Source organism: Rutidosis leptorrhynchoides, chromosome 11, assembly GCF_046630445.1.
Source record: "Rutidosis leptorrhynchoides isolate AG116_Rl617_1_P2 chromosome 11, CSIRO_AGI_Rlap_v1, whole genome shotgun sequence".
Classification (NCBI taxonomy): Eukaryota; Viridiplantae; Streptophyta; class Magnoliopsida; order Asterales; family Asteraceae; genus Rutidosis; species Rutidosis leptorrhynchoides.
Window position 1 is genome coordinate 139,909,425 of NC_092343.1, and position 17,709 is coordinate 139,927,133.

Here is a 17,709-nt window from a genome sequence, read left to right on the forward strand (position 1 = left end):
GAATTCAACCCTGTTTACGTCAAAAGCTAAGGAAAGATCTTATTTTCTTCAATTCACTATTTTGCGATAGCTTCATTCGTATGCTTAGAATAATCGAATTGTTTTATCATTATTATTCAATGATGATAAACCTCTAATTATCAACTCATATTGGTCATGAAAACATTTTTTATTGTTAGCCATGACCACCTCACTCAAATTTCGGGACGAAATTTCTTTAACAGGTAGGTACTGTGATGACCCGGGAATTTCTGACCAAATTTAAACTTAATCTTTATATAGTTTTGACACAATAAGCAAGGTCTGTAATGTTAATGTTTTCAAAAACTTTGAATTGTGTTAATGTAATTAATTACCCTTCGACTATTCCCGACGATTCACGAACAACTATATAAATAGATGCATATAGATATTATTGAAATAATATATGATTAAACTGTTAGAATTAAATATGTAAAATAACATGCGATGTAATGGAAACAATATTTATAAATATATAGATATATATATAATTATGTATATAAATATTATTTGTAAATATATAAAGTTATATTAAATCTAATTGTTTAAAAATATATAATATACTTGTTTTAGTAATTAAACTTACTAATTTTAAAACTATTTTTATATAGAATGTGAACATATTAAAAATAAATGATTTTGAGCTTAATTAGTAAACGTTAGTAACACTCGGTTGACGTTTTGTTAATTTTAATATAGATATAGTACTTGTTCATGATGGATTGAAATAAAAGTTGAACTGCAAATTGATTTCGAAGATCTTAGATTTGTTAAATATATTTTTACCCTTTTTAGTTTGAATATTGGTACTCCGTACATATAAATTGGAACATAAATTAAATATTTTTAGAACCTTTTTGATCAGGTTTCAATCAGGTAATGAGTGAAATAATTAAATATGTTTAATCTAAAAGTTTGGGAGTTTTTGGAACACTTTTATATTTTAACTGTTTAGCAACGGGCACGATACACAGTCCGTGTCGGCACAATGATTAAATGAGGCTGCCTTCTTTTTTCTTATCCACACGTTTAAGTTAGTGATTATTATTATATGTTATTATTAATTATTAAGTAAGAGTTATAGTAAACTAACCCGTGAACTTGTGTATTATCATAAAATCACTGTATGTGTTTTTATACATATGATTAAGCCATGAACATATAATTATTATGTGTTCTTTATCCAAATCTTTATACATTTATACATATTGATACATGTTGATCCTACAATCACCATCTCCAAGACAACCAATCACTACCCATCTGCTTGTTTTTAGATCGAGACCATCACCCACGTTAAACCACCGGTAACCACCCATGAACACCATAAACCACCACCCTCGCCGTATCCCTCTCCTCTCTCTCTCATCTTTTTCTCTCTCTCTCTCTCTCTCTCTACGAAACTGATACTTAATTGTTTCTATTTTCTGCTGTAAACCGAGACCATGATCAACCATGGTTGCTCCTACCATTCTATACCTGTTTCTGTTCGAAACATGAACCACGAACCACTAATTTTTCTTTTATAACTGTTGCTACGCTGTTGATTGCAAACATAAAACATCACCCTACTCAAAACCCATTTAACCACTCTCTTTCGGTGTTATTACAGCTGCTCGAAGACTACACATATACACCATCATAAACCATAACCCATCTAAATTACCACATTTACTGTTTCTGGTTCAGTCTTTTTCTTCATCGAATAACACCACCACAACCATCACAATTCTCTTCACAAAACCATTACAGCGGTACGTTTCTTAATTTTGTAATAATAATGATGATCTGTGATGATTATAATGAAGATGATAAGCGATGTTGATACTATTGTTATTACTGCTACGCTTCTATTTTTTTTTATTTGTTTGCTGTTCGTTTCCATTTGAAATGGTGCTAACCATTGATGATGAAGACTCGTGATGGTTGATAAGATGATAGATGATGAAATGGTAACGAAACAAGTGAGCAACGAATGATGATGATAGCTGTGAATTATGTTGATTAAGTTGTTAAGTGGGTTTTGTTATTAAGAAGAAAATGGAAACAAACTGAAATAAGAATAAATAAAATATAAGTTGTGATTTAATTAAGAAAAGTAAGTACAGAGGAATGGCTGGGACGTATGGTTGTAAGCGAGTGGTCAGCGGTTCAATCCTAGTATGCTCCGAATTTTTTTTTATTAAACAACAAATCAGTGGGCCGTAAACCTTGAATTGCTGTTGGGCTGTAATAGTACCAGAGGTGATTTTGGGCTTTTGCAAATCAGTGGGCAAAAGATTTGATTGGGCATCTAGTTGGTCATGTTAGTTGGGCCAAGCTATATTGGACTAAAAACCGAAATAATACGGTTTAAGTAAAATTAAGTAGTGGTATTAATGGGAAAAGAAAAGACAGAAGGATGGTTAAGAGTGTTTGAGTCAAACAAGAGGTCACGAGTTCAAGCCTTGCTTGAGGTAGATTTTTTTTATAAAAACCTTATTTGAAGGTATATTTTTTTCACTATGTTATATTTATTATTATTATCATTATTATTATTGTTATCATTATTAATTGTTATTGCTAATATTAATTATTGTTATCATTAAAAGTATTATAATTATTATTATAATTATTATTGTTACTAAAATAGGTATAACTATAAAAGTTATCATTTTAAAACAAATAGTATTACTATTATTAGTCATAACAATATCATTATTATTAAAAGTATTATGAAGATAAAAATAAAAGTTTTAAAAATATTATTATAACTTATTATCAAATACTAATCATTTATTTGTTAACTATATTAACAAATTATTTTAGAGATGCTCATATATAACAATTTAGGCATTTTTACTATAACACTAAACAGATATACCTATATATAAGTATAATAATATAAATTATTTTGAATATATATTCAAATTAAATATATATAATATATAAATTAAGATATAATAAATAAATTTGTTTAGTTACGATTATATGTTTTAATATATATATATATATATATATATATATATATATATATATATATATATATATATATATATATATATATATATATATATATACAAATGATGTAGGTTCGTGAATCCGAGGCCAACCCTACACTTGTTAAATGTCGTCATATGTATTTTTACTACAAAATACAGTATGGTGAGTTTCATTTGCTCCCTTTTTAAATGCTTTTACAATATATATTTTTGGGACTGAGAATACATGCGCTGCTTTTATAAATGTTTTACGAAATAGACACAAGTAATCGAAACTACATTCTATGGCTGGATTATTAAACCGAATATGCCCCTTTTTAGTTTGGTAATCTAAGAATTAGGGAACAGACACCCTAATTAACGTGAATCCGAAAGATAGATATATCGGGCCCAACAAGCCCCATCCAAAGTACCGGATGCTTTAGTACTTCGAAATTTATATCATGTCCGATGGAGGATCCCGGAATGATGGGGATATTCTTATATGTATATTGTGAATGTCGGTTACCAGGTGTTCAGTCCATATGAATGATATTTTTGTCTCTATGTATGGGACGTATGTTTATGAGAAATGAAAATCTTGTGGTCTATTAAAATGATGGAAATGATTATTTATGTTAAACTAATGAACTCACCAACCTTTTGGTTGACACTTTAAAGCATGTTTATTCTCAGGTATGAAAGAAATCTTCCGTTGTGCATTTGCTCACTTTAAAGATATTACTTGGAGTCATTCATGACATATTTCAAAAGACGTTGCATTCGAGTCGTCGAGTTCATCATGATTATTATTAAGTTAATTATAATTAGATATATTATGAAATGGTATGCATGTCTGTCAACTTTAGAGGTAATAAAAGATTGTCTTTTCAAAACGAATGCAATGTTTGTAAAATGTATCATATAGAGGTCAAGTACATCGCGATGTAATCAACTGTTATGAATCATTTATAATCGATATGGACTTCGTCCGGATGGATTAGGACGGGTCCTTTCACTGGCCAAGTTCACGAAATTACTCATCCTGACATTAATGCGCCAGATTATGAAATCAAAGGACAAATTCTACATATGGTGACTAATCAACGCCAATTTAGTGGTGCGCCGAAGGAAGATCCAAATGAACATCTTCGTACCTTTAATAGGATATGCACACTATTTAAAATAAGAGAAGTTGAAGATGAACAGATATATCTCATGTTATTTCCCTGGACTTTAAAGGGAGAAGCCAAAGATTGGTTGGAATCGTTACCTGAAGGGGCGATCGATACATGGGATGTTTTAGTTGAAAATTTTCTTAAACAATTCTTTCCGGCATCTAAAGCCGTAAGACTTCAAGGAGAAATTGTTACGTTCACACAGAAACCAAACAAAACTCTATATGAGGCGTGGACTAGATTTGGAAAGTTATTAAGAGGATGTCCGCAACATGGTTTAGACACCTGTAAAATAGTACAAATATTCTACCAAGGATGCGACATCACTACAAAGAAAGACATCGATATAGCAGCTGGTGGTTCCATTATGAAGAAAACAGAAACTGATGCTTACAAAATTATTGATAACACTACTTCCCACTCACATGAGTGGCACCAAGAAAAAGATATCGTTAGATCATCTAAAGCAGCTAGAGCCGATTCTAGCCATGACTTAGATTCCATTTCCGCAAAGATAGATGCTGTCGAGAGACGAATGGAAAAGATGACTGATATACACTCAATACGAATTAGTTGTGACCAGTGTGGAGGACCACATTTGACAAAAGATTGTCTCAGTATTGAACTAACGATGGAACAAAGAGAGAATATTTCATACATAAACCAAAGGCCTGGAAATAATTATCAAAATAATTATCAGCCGCCAAGACCGATTTACAATCAAAACCAGAATTATAACCGAAATGTTCCATACAACAACCAATAAGGTCCTAGCAATCAACAAGTATCCAATAATACTTACAATCAGCAATGACCTAATTTTCAAAACAAACCACCACAAACCGATGATAAAAAGCCGAATTTAGAAGATATGATGACGAAGCTAGTTGAAACTCAAACACAGTTTTTCACATCTCAAAAACAAACTAATGAACAAAATGCTCAAGCATTTAGAAATCAACAAGCTTCTATTCAAAATCTGGAACAAGAAGTAAGTAACCTAGCATGGTTAATAGGTGAAAGAAAACCGGAAAGTCTACCTAGTGATACAAATGCTAACTCCCGGAATGAAACAGCTAAAGCCATTACCACAAGAAGTGGTACAACACTTAAACCACCTGAAATACCTGTAATTTCTGATGAAGCTATTCCTACTCCACAAGAACCGCAACCTGATCAAGATAAGGAAAAAGAAACGGTAGTTGAAAAGGTTAATGAAGATAACACAGTTAAGGCAAAACCTTATGTTAAACCATACCAACCACCACTTCCTTACCCGAGTAAAATGAGAAAAGAGAGACTTGAAGCCGAGCAATCCAAATTCTTGGATATGTTTAAACAGATAAATGTAAATCTTCCTTTCATTGATGTAATTTCAGGAATGCCTAGATATGCTAAATTCTTGAAAGATCTAATCTCAAATAGAAAGAAAATGGAAGAACTCTCGGCCGTTACTATGAATGCTAATTGTTCAGCAGTGCTGTTGAATAAGATACCAGAAAAACTATCTGATCCAAGAAGTTTCACAATTCCATGTTTTCTGGGTAATCTTAGTTCAATAGAAGCATTGGCAGATTTAGGTGCTAGTATAAATTTAATGTCGTATTCACTATACACTAAACTAGACCTTGGAGAATTGAAACCAACAAGAATAAGCATACAACTAGCCGATCGATCAATAAAATATCCTAGAGGGATAATGGAGAACATGCTAGTTAAAGTTGGTACTTTAGTATTTCCAGTAGATTTTGTTGTTCTGGACATGGAAGAAGATTCTCAAGTTCCTCTCATATTAGGAAGACCATTCTTAAACACGGCTAAAACAATGATAGACGTGTTTGGTAAGAAACTGACCCTAAGTATAGAGGATGAGAGTGTTACCTTTTCAGTTGATAGAGCAATGCAACAACCGCAATCTGCAGATGATACATGTTATTATATTCAAACTATAGATTCACATGCAGAATTATTAGAAGAATTTCCAGAATTACAAGGAACGGGAGAATATTCTTTAAGAGAAGGAACTGAATCAATTGATGAAACTGAAATGTTAGCTACACTAATAGCTAATGGATATGAACCAACAACAGAAGAAATTCAAATGCTAAAAGAAGAAGACAGATATCGATACAAATCATCGATAGAAGAACCACCGAAATTAGAGTTAAAGCCACTTTCAAACCATTTGGAATACGCTTATTTACATGGTGAATCTGAATTACCTGTAATAATATCGTCTTCTCTTACTGAAAATGAAAAATCTCAACTCATTTCTGTGTTGAAAGCTCATAAACCAGCCATTGCATGGAAGATTCATGATATTAAAGGAATAAGTCCTTCGTATTGCACACATAAAATCCTTATGGAAGAAGGTCATAAAACGTATGTGCAACGCCAACGAAGACAAAATCCTAATATGCAAGATGTTGTTAAAAAAGAAATTATTAAACTGCTAGATGCAGGTTTAATTTATCCGATTTCTGATAGTCCATGGGTAAGCCCAGTTCAATGCGTACCTATGAAGGGTGGCATGACTGTCATTACAAATAAGAAAAATGAGCTTATTCCTACTAGGACTGTAACAGAATGGCGTGTGTGTATTGATTATAGAAAATTAAATGACGCCACCAGAAAAGATCACTTTCCCTTACCTTTTATTGATCAAATGTTGGAAAGATTAGCCGGAAATAGTTACTATTGTTTTCTTGATGGATTTTTCGGATACTTTCAAATTCCAATACCACCCGAGGACCAAGAGAAAACCACATTCACGTGCCCTTATGGTACTTTTGCTTACAAACGCATGCCATTTGGACTTTGTAACGCCCCTGCAACCTTTCAAAGGTGCATGATGGCGATTTTTCACGACATGATAGAAGAATGCATGGAAGTTTTCATGGATGACTTTTCAGTCTTCGGTGATACATTTGAATCATGTCTAGTGAATCTTGAACGAATGCTTATTAGATGCGAATAATCAAATCTAGTACTTAATTGGGAGAAATGTCATTTCATGGTTAAAGAAGGCATCGTTCTTGGACATAAAATTTCAAAGGAAGGAATTGAAGTGGATAGAGCTAAAGTAGATGTAATTGCTAAACTTCCACATCCCACCAATGTTAGAGGAGTTAGGAGTTTTCTAGGGCATGCCGGTTTTTACCGACGTTTCATAAAAGATTTTTCAAAAATTGCCACTCCTATGAATTAACTCCTAGAAAAGGATGCTCCATTCATCTTTTCAGATGAATGTATCAAATCTTTTAATATTCTTAAATAGAAACTCACTAATGCGCCGATCATGATAACACCAAATTGGAATCTACCGTTTGAACTAATGTGCGATGCAAGTGATTTTGCAATGGGAGCCGTTTTAGGACAAAGGATTGAAAAACGATTTCAACCTATATATTATGCTAGTAAGACGTTACAAGGAGCACAAACGAACTACACAACTACTGAAAAAGAACTCCTTGCTATTGTCTTTGCTTTTGACAAATTTCGTTCATATCTCGTTCTAGCAAAAACGGTGGTCTATACCGACCATTCTGCTCTTAGATACCTATTTTCAAAACAAGATGCCAAACCAAGATTAATCCGTTGGATCTTACTCTTACAAGAATTCGATATTGAAATCCGAGATAAAAGAGGAGCAAAAAATCTCGCCGCTGATCATCTTTCTCGTCTTGAAAATCCCAAATTAGAAGTTCTAAATGAATCGGCCATACAAGACAACTTTCCTGATGAATATCTATTGAAGATAGATTATAATGAAATACCATGGTTTGCAGACTATGCAAACTACTTAGTATGTGGATTCCTTGAAAAAGGATTGTCGTACCAAAAACGAAAGAAATTCTTCAGTGATATAAAACACTATTTCTGGGAAGATCCACATTTGTTTAAAAGTTGTCCCGATGGAATAATACGCCGATGTGTATTCGGAGATGAAGCTAGTAAAATCTTAAACCATTGTCACACAGGACCAACAGGAGGGCATTATGGGCCTCAACTAACAGCAAGAAAAGTTTATGATGCTGGATTCTATTGGCCTACAATTTACAAAGACGCACACCTTCTTTGCAAATCCTGTGATGCATGTCAAAGGGCCGAAAAAATAAGTCAACGTGATGAAATGCCACAAAATGTTATTCAAGTATGTGAAGTATTTGACATTTGGGGTATTGACTTTATGGGTCCATTTCTAAAATCTCATAATAATCACTATATTCTCGTAGCCATTGATTATGTATCTAAATGGGCGGAAGCACAAGCTCTCCCAACTAACGATGCACGAGTTGTAGTCAACTTTTTAAAACGTCTTTTTGCAAGGTTTGGAACACCGAAAGCTTTAATAAGTGATCGGGGAACTCATTTTTGTAATAATCAACTTGAGAAAGTTCTCAAAAGATATGGAGTAACTCATAAAATCTCCACCGCTTATCATCCACAGACGAGTGGACAAGTTGAAAATACCAACCGAGCTTTAAAACGTATTCTAGAAAAAACCGTAGGCTCAAATCCGAAGGAATGGTCCATTAAGTTGGAGGATGCACTCTGGACTTTTAGAACAGCCTACAAAACTCCAATTGGAACCACACCTTTCAGACTCGTTTATGGAAAAGCATGTCATCTTCCAGTAGAAATTGAACACAAAGCATTTTGGGCTTTGAAGACATGTAATCTTGATTTACATGAAGCTGGACGTCTACGGTTAAGTCAATTAAACGAATTAGAAGAATTAAGACATGAAGCATACGAAAATTCGTTAATCTATAAGGAAAGAACGAAGAAATGGCATGATAAAAGAATCAGAAGTTCAAAAGAATTTAAAGAAGGAGACAGAGTTCTTCTTTTCAATTCACGATTCAAGCTATTTCCTAGAAAATTGAAATCAAGATGGTCTGGACCATTCATAGTCAAAAGAGTTTTCCCATACGGAACAGTAGAGCTAATAAATTCAAATAGGATTGAATTTAAGGTTAATGGTCACAGAGTTAAACATTACATAGATAGTCCGATGGAAATTGACAACGAAGTTAATCACAATTTCAATACCACAGCTAACTAAGTGTGGGGAGAATCAAGTCTTTAAAGGATAATATGTATTTCTGTTAGAGTTAGATTTTCTGTTTTCGTGTAGTTCTCGAAAATGGAACCCGAATGGTCTTTCCCTAGCAGACCCTAAAGAACTAGTCTTCTCCCCCCATTCTGAATTTTTATTTTTTTTTAGGTTTTACGAAATGAAGACTTCCTGTGAACTAAACCATGGTCTAATGCTACACGCTTTGATTACTAAACGTAATAATGACACACTTCCGAGTGAACTGGTATCAGTAATCAGAGAAAAATTGGACGGAGTAAGAAAAGAATCCAGATGCGAAGATAATAAGTTACAATTTGGTAAAGGAAAATCAAAATCCGCAGCGAAAAGAAGAGCACGACACCTTGAAAGATGTCACAAATGCGGAAAATGGTCACACTAAGGTAAATGTTCAAATAATCAAACCTATTCAAACACCGAATTTGTTACTTTATGCAGAGATGGACCGTTCATATGTTTAGAAGAAAAAACACTGAATGCTCGAGGTTACGCCTATGTAGCCATGGAAAATCAATTAGTCTGACTATCTTATAAGTGGGCTAGAGCATATCACTAAGAATACTATCTCACAGGTAAGTCTGTACAGTTTTTATTTTTATTTTTATTTTTAACCTTTTGATAATAAACGCTAATTTGTTCGCTATAAAGTATTAAATTGGTATTCAATAAAATTAGGTCTTGCGACCGAAATTATTGATATCATACAAAAATTTATTACATCACTGCGAAATTTAACGTTTATTCTTAAGGTATAAATATCTTTAATCAATCAACTCAAAATATTTCAAAAATTCATCTTGAGTTAAATTAGGTCATGGAACTGAAATTACTTTACCGAAAAGAGGGGCGTATATTTTTGATAATATTTGATTGATTAAAGTGGGATAAAAGACCAAAAAGATTTTTAATTTTATTTTTACCATGTTCTTTTTTTAAATTAATATATAAATATTAATTTAATATTGTAAACTTATTTAAAATTGTAAATATTTGAAAAATTAATATAAGTTTGTATGTATAAAAACAAAAATATAATTTAAGTTTGGTGTGAATTTTTAAAATATGAATTTTTAATTTTATGCATTTTAAATTTAAGTTTGGTGTGAATTTAAAAACAAAAATTTACTTTATTTCGCTAAGTTAAAAATATGATTTTTAAAATTCGTCGTGAGTTGAAAACTAGGTCTTTGAACCGAAATTGCTTTACCCGAGAGAGGGACGAGAACTTTTATTATCATTATTTTTAATCTTAATGAATTAAAGTATGCCAAAAACATTAAAAACCCAAAAATCTTTGCTTTTAAAACCGCGCTTTAAATAGACAAATTTTAAAATTTTGTCGAGGGACGGACTAGGACATCGATCCGAAACGATCTCGTCCTAAATAGCAAGGGAAACAAATTTTTAAAATTAATTAATATTTGTTTTATAAGTTAAAGGTTTAAAAAAAAATAATAAAAATAAATGCCGCGACTCGCGGAGTTTGTAATAGGGAAACACCGCAAGTCGCGGAGTTTGCAAGTTCCAGAAAAAAAATAAAATGCAAAAAAACAGATCAGTCCCCAACATCCCACACCCAAAATACTGCGAAAAAACCCGAAAAAAAGCCTCCCAAATTCGTAATTTTTGACCATTTTTCATCAAATCTTTCACAAAATCATGTTGAGAAGAATGCTATCAAGGAATTACTCAAGAAAAACGGTAAATTTCTACACCAAAACACCATTTAATCCGAAAATTAGTGTTCTTGAACAAATTTATACCCAATTCGATTTTGATGCTTTTTAGTGTATTTATACTTAAATTGCTTATGTATTATGCTTGTATAACCTAGAGTGATGCTATTTAACATGATTAGAAGCCTTAAACTTCAAATTTTGAGTAATCTAGGGTTTATGTTCTTGAGCAAAATTGGGGCTTTTTGATATAAACAGGTTATGGCTGATTTTATGAATTATTGCTAGATTAAGTAGTGTAACATGTTTAGGTAGTTAAATGATCCAAACTTTGAGCCTAAACATGATTTTTGAGAATTAAAGTGGACTTTTTCAAGTCTAAAATTCATGAACTTGATTTTTGATAGATAATGCCATTTGAAACTTGTTTAATTGATAATAATGATTATTTTGACATGTTATTTGAGTTGAATGCTTATGAACTTGGCGAACATTTTCGTATATGCTTATTTGAAAAAGTGTAGATTTGATAAAAATATGAAAATGAGCATAAGTTTGATATAAATTGAACATGTCATTGTAATTATTTTAATTGATGATTTTGCTGACATTAATGCATATTTAGATGCACAAAAATTGTGTTTGATGTGTTTTACAGACTGAAAGGGGTGAATCTTCATCCCAAGCTCGCATTGCTCCTCCTGAGAATGCGGAACAACAAGATGTTGATAACTATTACAAACAAGATATACCTCATCCAGTTATGACATTTTCAGATATGCACGTGGAAGATTTGCACCCGAACTTGAGATACTCAGACGTTGGATAGATTATCCAAAATACCAAAGGGGCTTGCACACTCTTCATTCTAAAGCTGTTGAAGTACCAAGGGTAATAGAATGGGAACCATTAGAGGTAGTGCAATTGGTCGAGCCAATTAGAGAATTACTAACACAGAGGTATGGTAATTCTACTTTTAACGATTGGGTACAATTATTCAACATGCGTAGACCTGTATATAAAGTATGGTGTGAAGAATTATTGTGTAGTATAGAAATAAATGATCGGGTAGCTAGTTTAACCGATCGAACTTTTATTAGATTTTTGTTAGGAGGTTCGATGCGCCACATGTCTCTACTAAACATGGCTCAGGCCTTACGTATATATACGCCTGAGGAGCTAGCATCTGCCGATTATCGATGGTTGATATTAAGTGGTAGGAAGATTGATTAAAATTTTGATACGCATGGTGTATGGAGTCAAATGACTAGCCATTAAAGGGGGAAATTACTCTTATCTTGATATTGATAGAGCTGAGTTAAGAGTAATTCATAGGTTTCTAGCGAACTCGATTACACAGCGAGGTAAAAATAAGGAAAAGGTAAATGAGCAAGATTTATTTTACCACATGTGTATTCGAGACCCACAAAGCGCTGTAAGTATACCTTATTGTGTGGGTTATTATTTATCGGCTATGGTTAGGGGGATGAGACCGTACAGTATAATAGGAGGTGGTATATTTATTACATTAATTGCTGAGTATCTCGATGTGGATATAAGTCGGGGGGATTATTAATCGAAGAACCAGAACCCCACGATACAATTGGTTTAAATGTATATCATGGTGCTAAGGTTTTGAAGAGGCTAAATAATGCCGCAGTACAATATAATGGAAGACATCCACAGGTTGAAAGAAATCAACAGCCAGGTAATGTGGGAGGGGGAAATGAAATGACAGAAATGCAAAGGTTTATAGCTTCACAAGAATATGAAAATGCTAGACATCGAGCATTTGAAGATTGGCAAGTTCATCAAAACCACATCATAGCTCATTGCCAACATATAGGTAGAAACTATATTCCTACTCCAAAACCCGTATTTCCTCCCTGGTCTATATAGATCCAACCACCGTATCCTACTTATAACCCAGCTGAAGCATTTTATAACACATACGGTTATGCATGGAACCCCTACTAGTATCAGTATCAACCCTAGTTTATTTAGTTTTATTTATTTTATTTTTGTAATGTTACTACATTTAGCACTTATGTTGATATTGTAATAGTTTTTATAATTTTCTAACTTTTATTATTAGATTTTAATAATTTTTGAATGTGGGGTAATATTCCAAACTTCAAAAATATGTATATATTTGCAGTTTATCTTATGTACACAACAGGGTAAAATAACGCATTTTCAAAGACTGGCATTAAGTTCAGCAAAAGCAACTAATTTTGACGACAAGATGCAAAATATATGTGAAATAAAAACAAGACGGAATGAACAAATGATGTGCACCATTTATCATTCAACACAAACAACAATATGTTTGGAAACTTTGGTAAAATTTAATCATTTTTCTACGCTAATCACCCTCAATAATTTAAATTGTTACTGATTTCTTGCAAATGAGGGCATTGCAAGATCTTAAGTGTGGGAAGGGGTTAAATTCTTTCGGATTTTTAAAATTTTTATCTTAAACACTTGGTTACCATTAAAAATACTAGTAACGCAGTAGTTGTATAGAATCTAGTGCTCTCTGATAACAAAGAACAGCCCTAGTCTTATATACTGACTACCCAATTCTAGTAAAATTTTTCAAAATTTTCAACTAAATGAATTTAAAATCATGTTTATACATATTTATGAACGATGAAAACTAGGTGTTAATACCGAAATTGTCGTTACCTCGAAAAGGACATAAATTGAGAAACAAACCAAAATGTTAGAATTCATTTAAAATGGAATAGAGGACAATAAAAAGGAAAATAAAAGCCAAGTGAGGGAAAATTTACCAAGTTATTTTAAAACATATGTCACATATTTCTGTAAGAAATAATTGAAGATACTTTTGCTTTGGACTAAACTAAACAGTTTTACCCAATTTACTGTAAGAAAGATAGATCTACACGATGAATCAATTCCATCATTAAAAGGAAGTAAAGTCTTCAGAAAAAGGAACGCGCTTCTTGATTTAGGTCATGAAGTTGTCGTCCAGACCAGCTGTAGGTTGACGAAAAACCTAGAAAAGTCATCTCTAAAATCAGCAGGAAATCCACGGACCTCAGCATCAAACAGGGTCGCCAAGTGGTCAGACTTATCCTAACCATGAGAGGATCTGTCTCGTAAAATGGGGAGGACGCCGTGCAAATTAGCTGGATAAGACTAATGAATCAGACCTCCAGAAAGGATTATCTCCTTTAAAGATCAAAAATCAGCTTTTAAGACTGATATTACTCAATCTTAGAGATTGACCTTAAAGATTGAGAATTACAAACTCATGGAATTCGATGATATCTAAACTCGAGCTTGAACGAGAAAATATTTTGATCAAAATTACAAACCGATTTGTTTTCTAAAAACCCATTTCCAATGCGTTCATTACCATTGAACATAAAATCCTAGGAATTCACCTGGAATTCATTAGGTCACCTGAACCAAATCGGGTGTCAACCGTTAGAACGGTGGTTGCATAGCATGGTCAAAGACCAAGACCTTGTGCCAGACCGAAAAATTATAAGGGTGAGCTTTACTATTACTCCTACCAAGGATAGTAATTGCATCCGATACGTTATAGACCATAATTAAAAGAATGTCAGGGGACATTGCCTTAACAGTTGCTTGTTCAACGCTTTCCTTTACAACTGGACGGTAGTTTATCGAAAGGTAATATACGGAGCAAGTATATTGTACGTGTTGCTTTCCCAATACAAGGTTAGCAAGTGGGTGACACAAAACCACAAGTTTTGACCTAAAATTTTCAAATATGAAACCCACCAAACCCACAAAAAGAATTTGCAAACACCGGTGAAGGGTTATTCCGGAAAACTTATCTAGGGTAAAAACTAGATTTAATTTTCAAAAGATCAAATGTTTTCATAAAGATCCAATTTCCTTAATGGATCTAAATTTTTATAGTCATGTGGGACTGTAAACCACATCGTTACTACCATTGTTTATACCGCCATATAGAAATCACTGATGTACAAAGTGTGAAGAATAAAGAAGTGATTCTAGTATATTTCAAGACTATATTGCTTGAGGACAAGCAACGCTCAAGTGTGGGAATATTTGATAATGCTAAAAACGAACATATATTTCATAGCATTATTCCTCAAGAAAGACAAGCTTTTAGTTGCAATTGTCCTATTTACAAGTGATATTCGGTTAAATAATAAAAGGTGAAGACAAAAGATAGATTCGACGAATTGAAGACGCAAACGACCAAAAAGCTCAAAAGTACAAAATACAATCAAAGAGGTTCCAATTATTGATAAGAAACGTCTCAAAAATACACGAATACAAGATTCAAAACGCAAAGTACAAGATATTAAATTGTACGCAAGGACGTTCGAAAATCCGAAACCGGGACCAGAGTCAACTCTCAACGCTCGACGCAACGGACTAAAAATTATAAGTTAACTATGTATATAAATATAATATAATATATAATTAATTATATAAATTATATATATATTATATTTATATATTAAAACCGTCGGCAGACTAGGATCCAAACTTGTGTGAGCTGGGTTTACGAACTCCGCGATTTGCGGAGTTTGTAGTGAAAAAGGACCGCGACTCGCGGAGATACCCTGGACAAAAATGCCTATAAAAGCTAACGCATTTTGATCGTTTTATAGATCCTTTAATCTCTCTATCTAAATGTATATATATATATATATATATATATATATATATATATATATATATATATATATATATTTATATTTATTTATATTTATATTTTAATTTTAATTTTAATTTCTAATAATAAGGGTATGTTAGCGAATGTTGTAAGGGTGTAAGTCAAAATTCTGTCCGTGTAACGCTACGCTATTTTTAATCATTGTAAGTTATGTTCAACCTTTTTAATTTAATGTCTCGTAGCTAAGTTATTATTATGCTTATTTAAATCGAAGTAATCATGATGATGGGCTAATTACTAAAATTGGGTAATTGGGCTTTGTACCATAATTGGGGTTTGGACAAAAGAACGACACTTGTGGAAATTAGACTATGGGCTATTAACGGGCTTTAAATTTGTTTAACTAAATGATAGTTTGTTAATTTTAATATAAAGATTTACAATTGGACGTCCCTATAAATAACCATATACACTCAATCGGACACGATGGGCGGGGTATTTATATGTACGAATAATCGTTCATTTAACCGGACACGGGAATGGATTAATATTCACTAGAATTATTAAAACATGGGTGAAATTATGTACAATGATACTTGGCATAATTGATAACAAAGTATTAAAACCTTGGGTTACACGCAGTCGATAACCTGATGTAATTATTAAACAAAGTATTAAAATCTTTTTACAGTTCAAGTCCCAATTAGTTGGAATATTTGACTTCGGGTATAAGGATAATTTGACGAGGATACTCGCACTTTATATTTATGACTGATGGACTGTTATGGACAAAAACTAGACGGACATATTGAATAATCCAGGACAAAGGACAATTAACCCATGGGCATAAAACTAAAATCAACACGTCAAACATCATGATTACGGAAGTTTAAATAAGCATAATTATTTTATTTCATATTTAATTTCCTTTATTTTACATTTAATTGCACTTTTAATTATCGCACTTTTAATTATCGCACTTTTATTTATTGTCATTGTATTTAATTGCACTTTTAATTATCGTACTTTTTAATTATCGCAATTTTATTTTATCACACTTTTATTTATCGCAATTTCCTTATCGTTATTTACTTTACGCTTTAAATTAAGTTATATTTATTTTTATTATTTTACATTACGTTTTAACTGCGACTAAAGTTTTTTTTAAATCGACAAACCGGTCATTAAACGGTAAAAACCCCCTTTATAATAATAATATTACTTATTTATATATTTGTATTTTTATAAATTAAAACTAATATAGCGTTAAGCTTTGTTTAAAGATTTTCCCTGTGGAACGAACCGGACTTACTAAAAACTACACTACTGTACGATTAGGTACACTGCCTATAAGTGTTGTAGCAAGGTTTAAGTATATCCATTCTATAAATAAATAAATATCTTGTGTAAAATTGTATCGTATTTAATAGTTTTTCCTTGTAAAATATAAGCTATTTCATATACACCTCTGCGCACATCAGGATTCCATTTCGATTTCTTCCTCGTATTCCTCACTATCATATGTGAGAACTCGTTTTCTCTTGAGGTGGCCTTCAGCGCGCAGCATCTTGATAACTTCTTTGATACTGTCGTAATTCTTGAGGATAAACGTTTTAACCAACAAGGGCGGTGAATCTGAGTCATCTCGGTTTGTGGTTATGGGCATTATTGGAGTAGTGGGAGTTCTAGCACTCCCTTCAGCTTGCACATTAGATTGGGGTAAAGAGAACCCCGGGGGAGATTCTGGGTCAACCATGGTGGTTTATTGTTTAAACAAAATTTAGAGTTTGTAAAAGAGGTTGAGTCCTACAGATGGCGCCAATTGTTTGTACACTTTTTTGGTGTAATCCTAATGTTGATTAGGATTAGGTTGTCTCACGAATTAATGATGGATTAGAGTGTGGTTAGCTATGATTAAGGGTGAGGGAGGTGTTTTGATTATTTGGTGGCGGTTCCCCGAAGGTAGTGGGATTATGATCTCACTTTACGCCTTTAAGGTCTACCATTGTATTAAGTTCTATGAGTTTAGATGTATGAGTGATTGATGAGATGCCCTTATGCTGGAATAAACATCTCTTTTCAGTTTTCATAGTGTTATTAGGGAGCTGGTCCCTGGTTTCGAAGT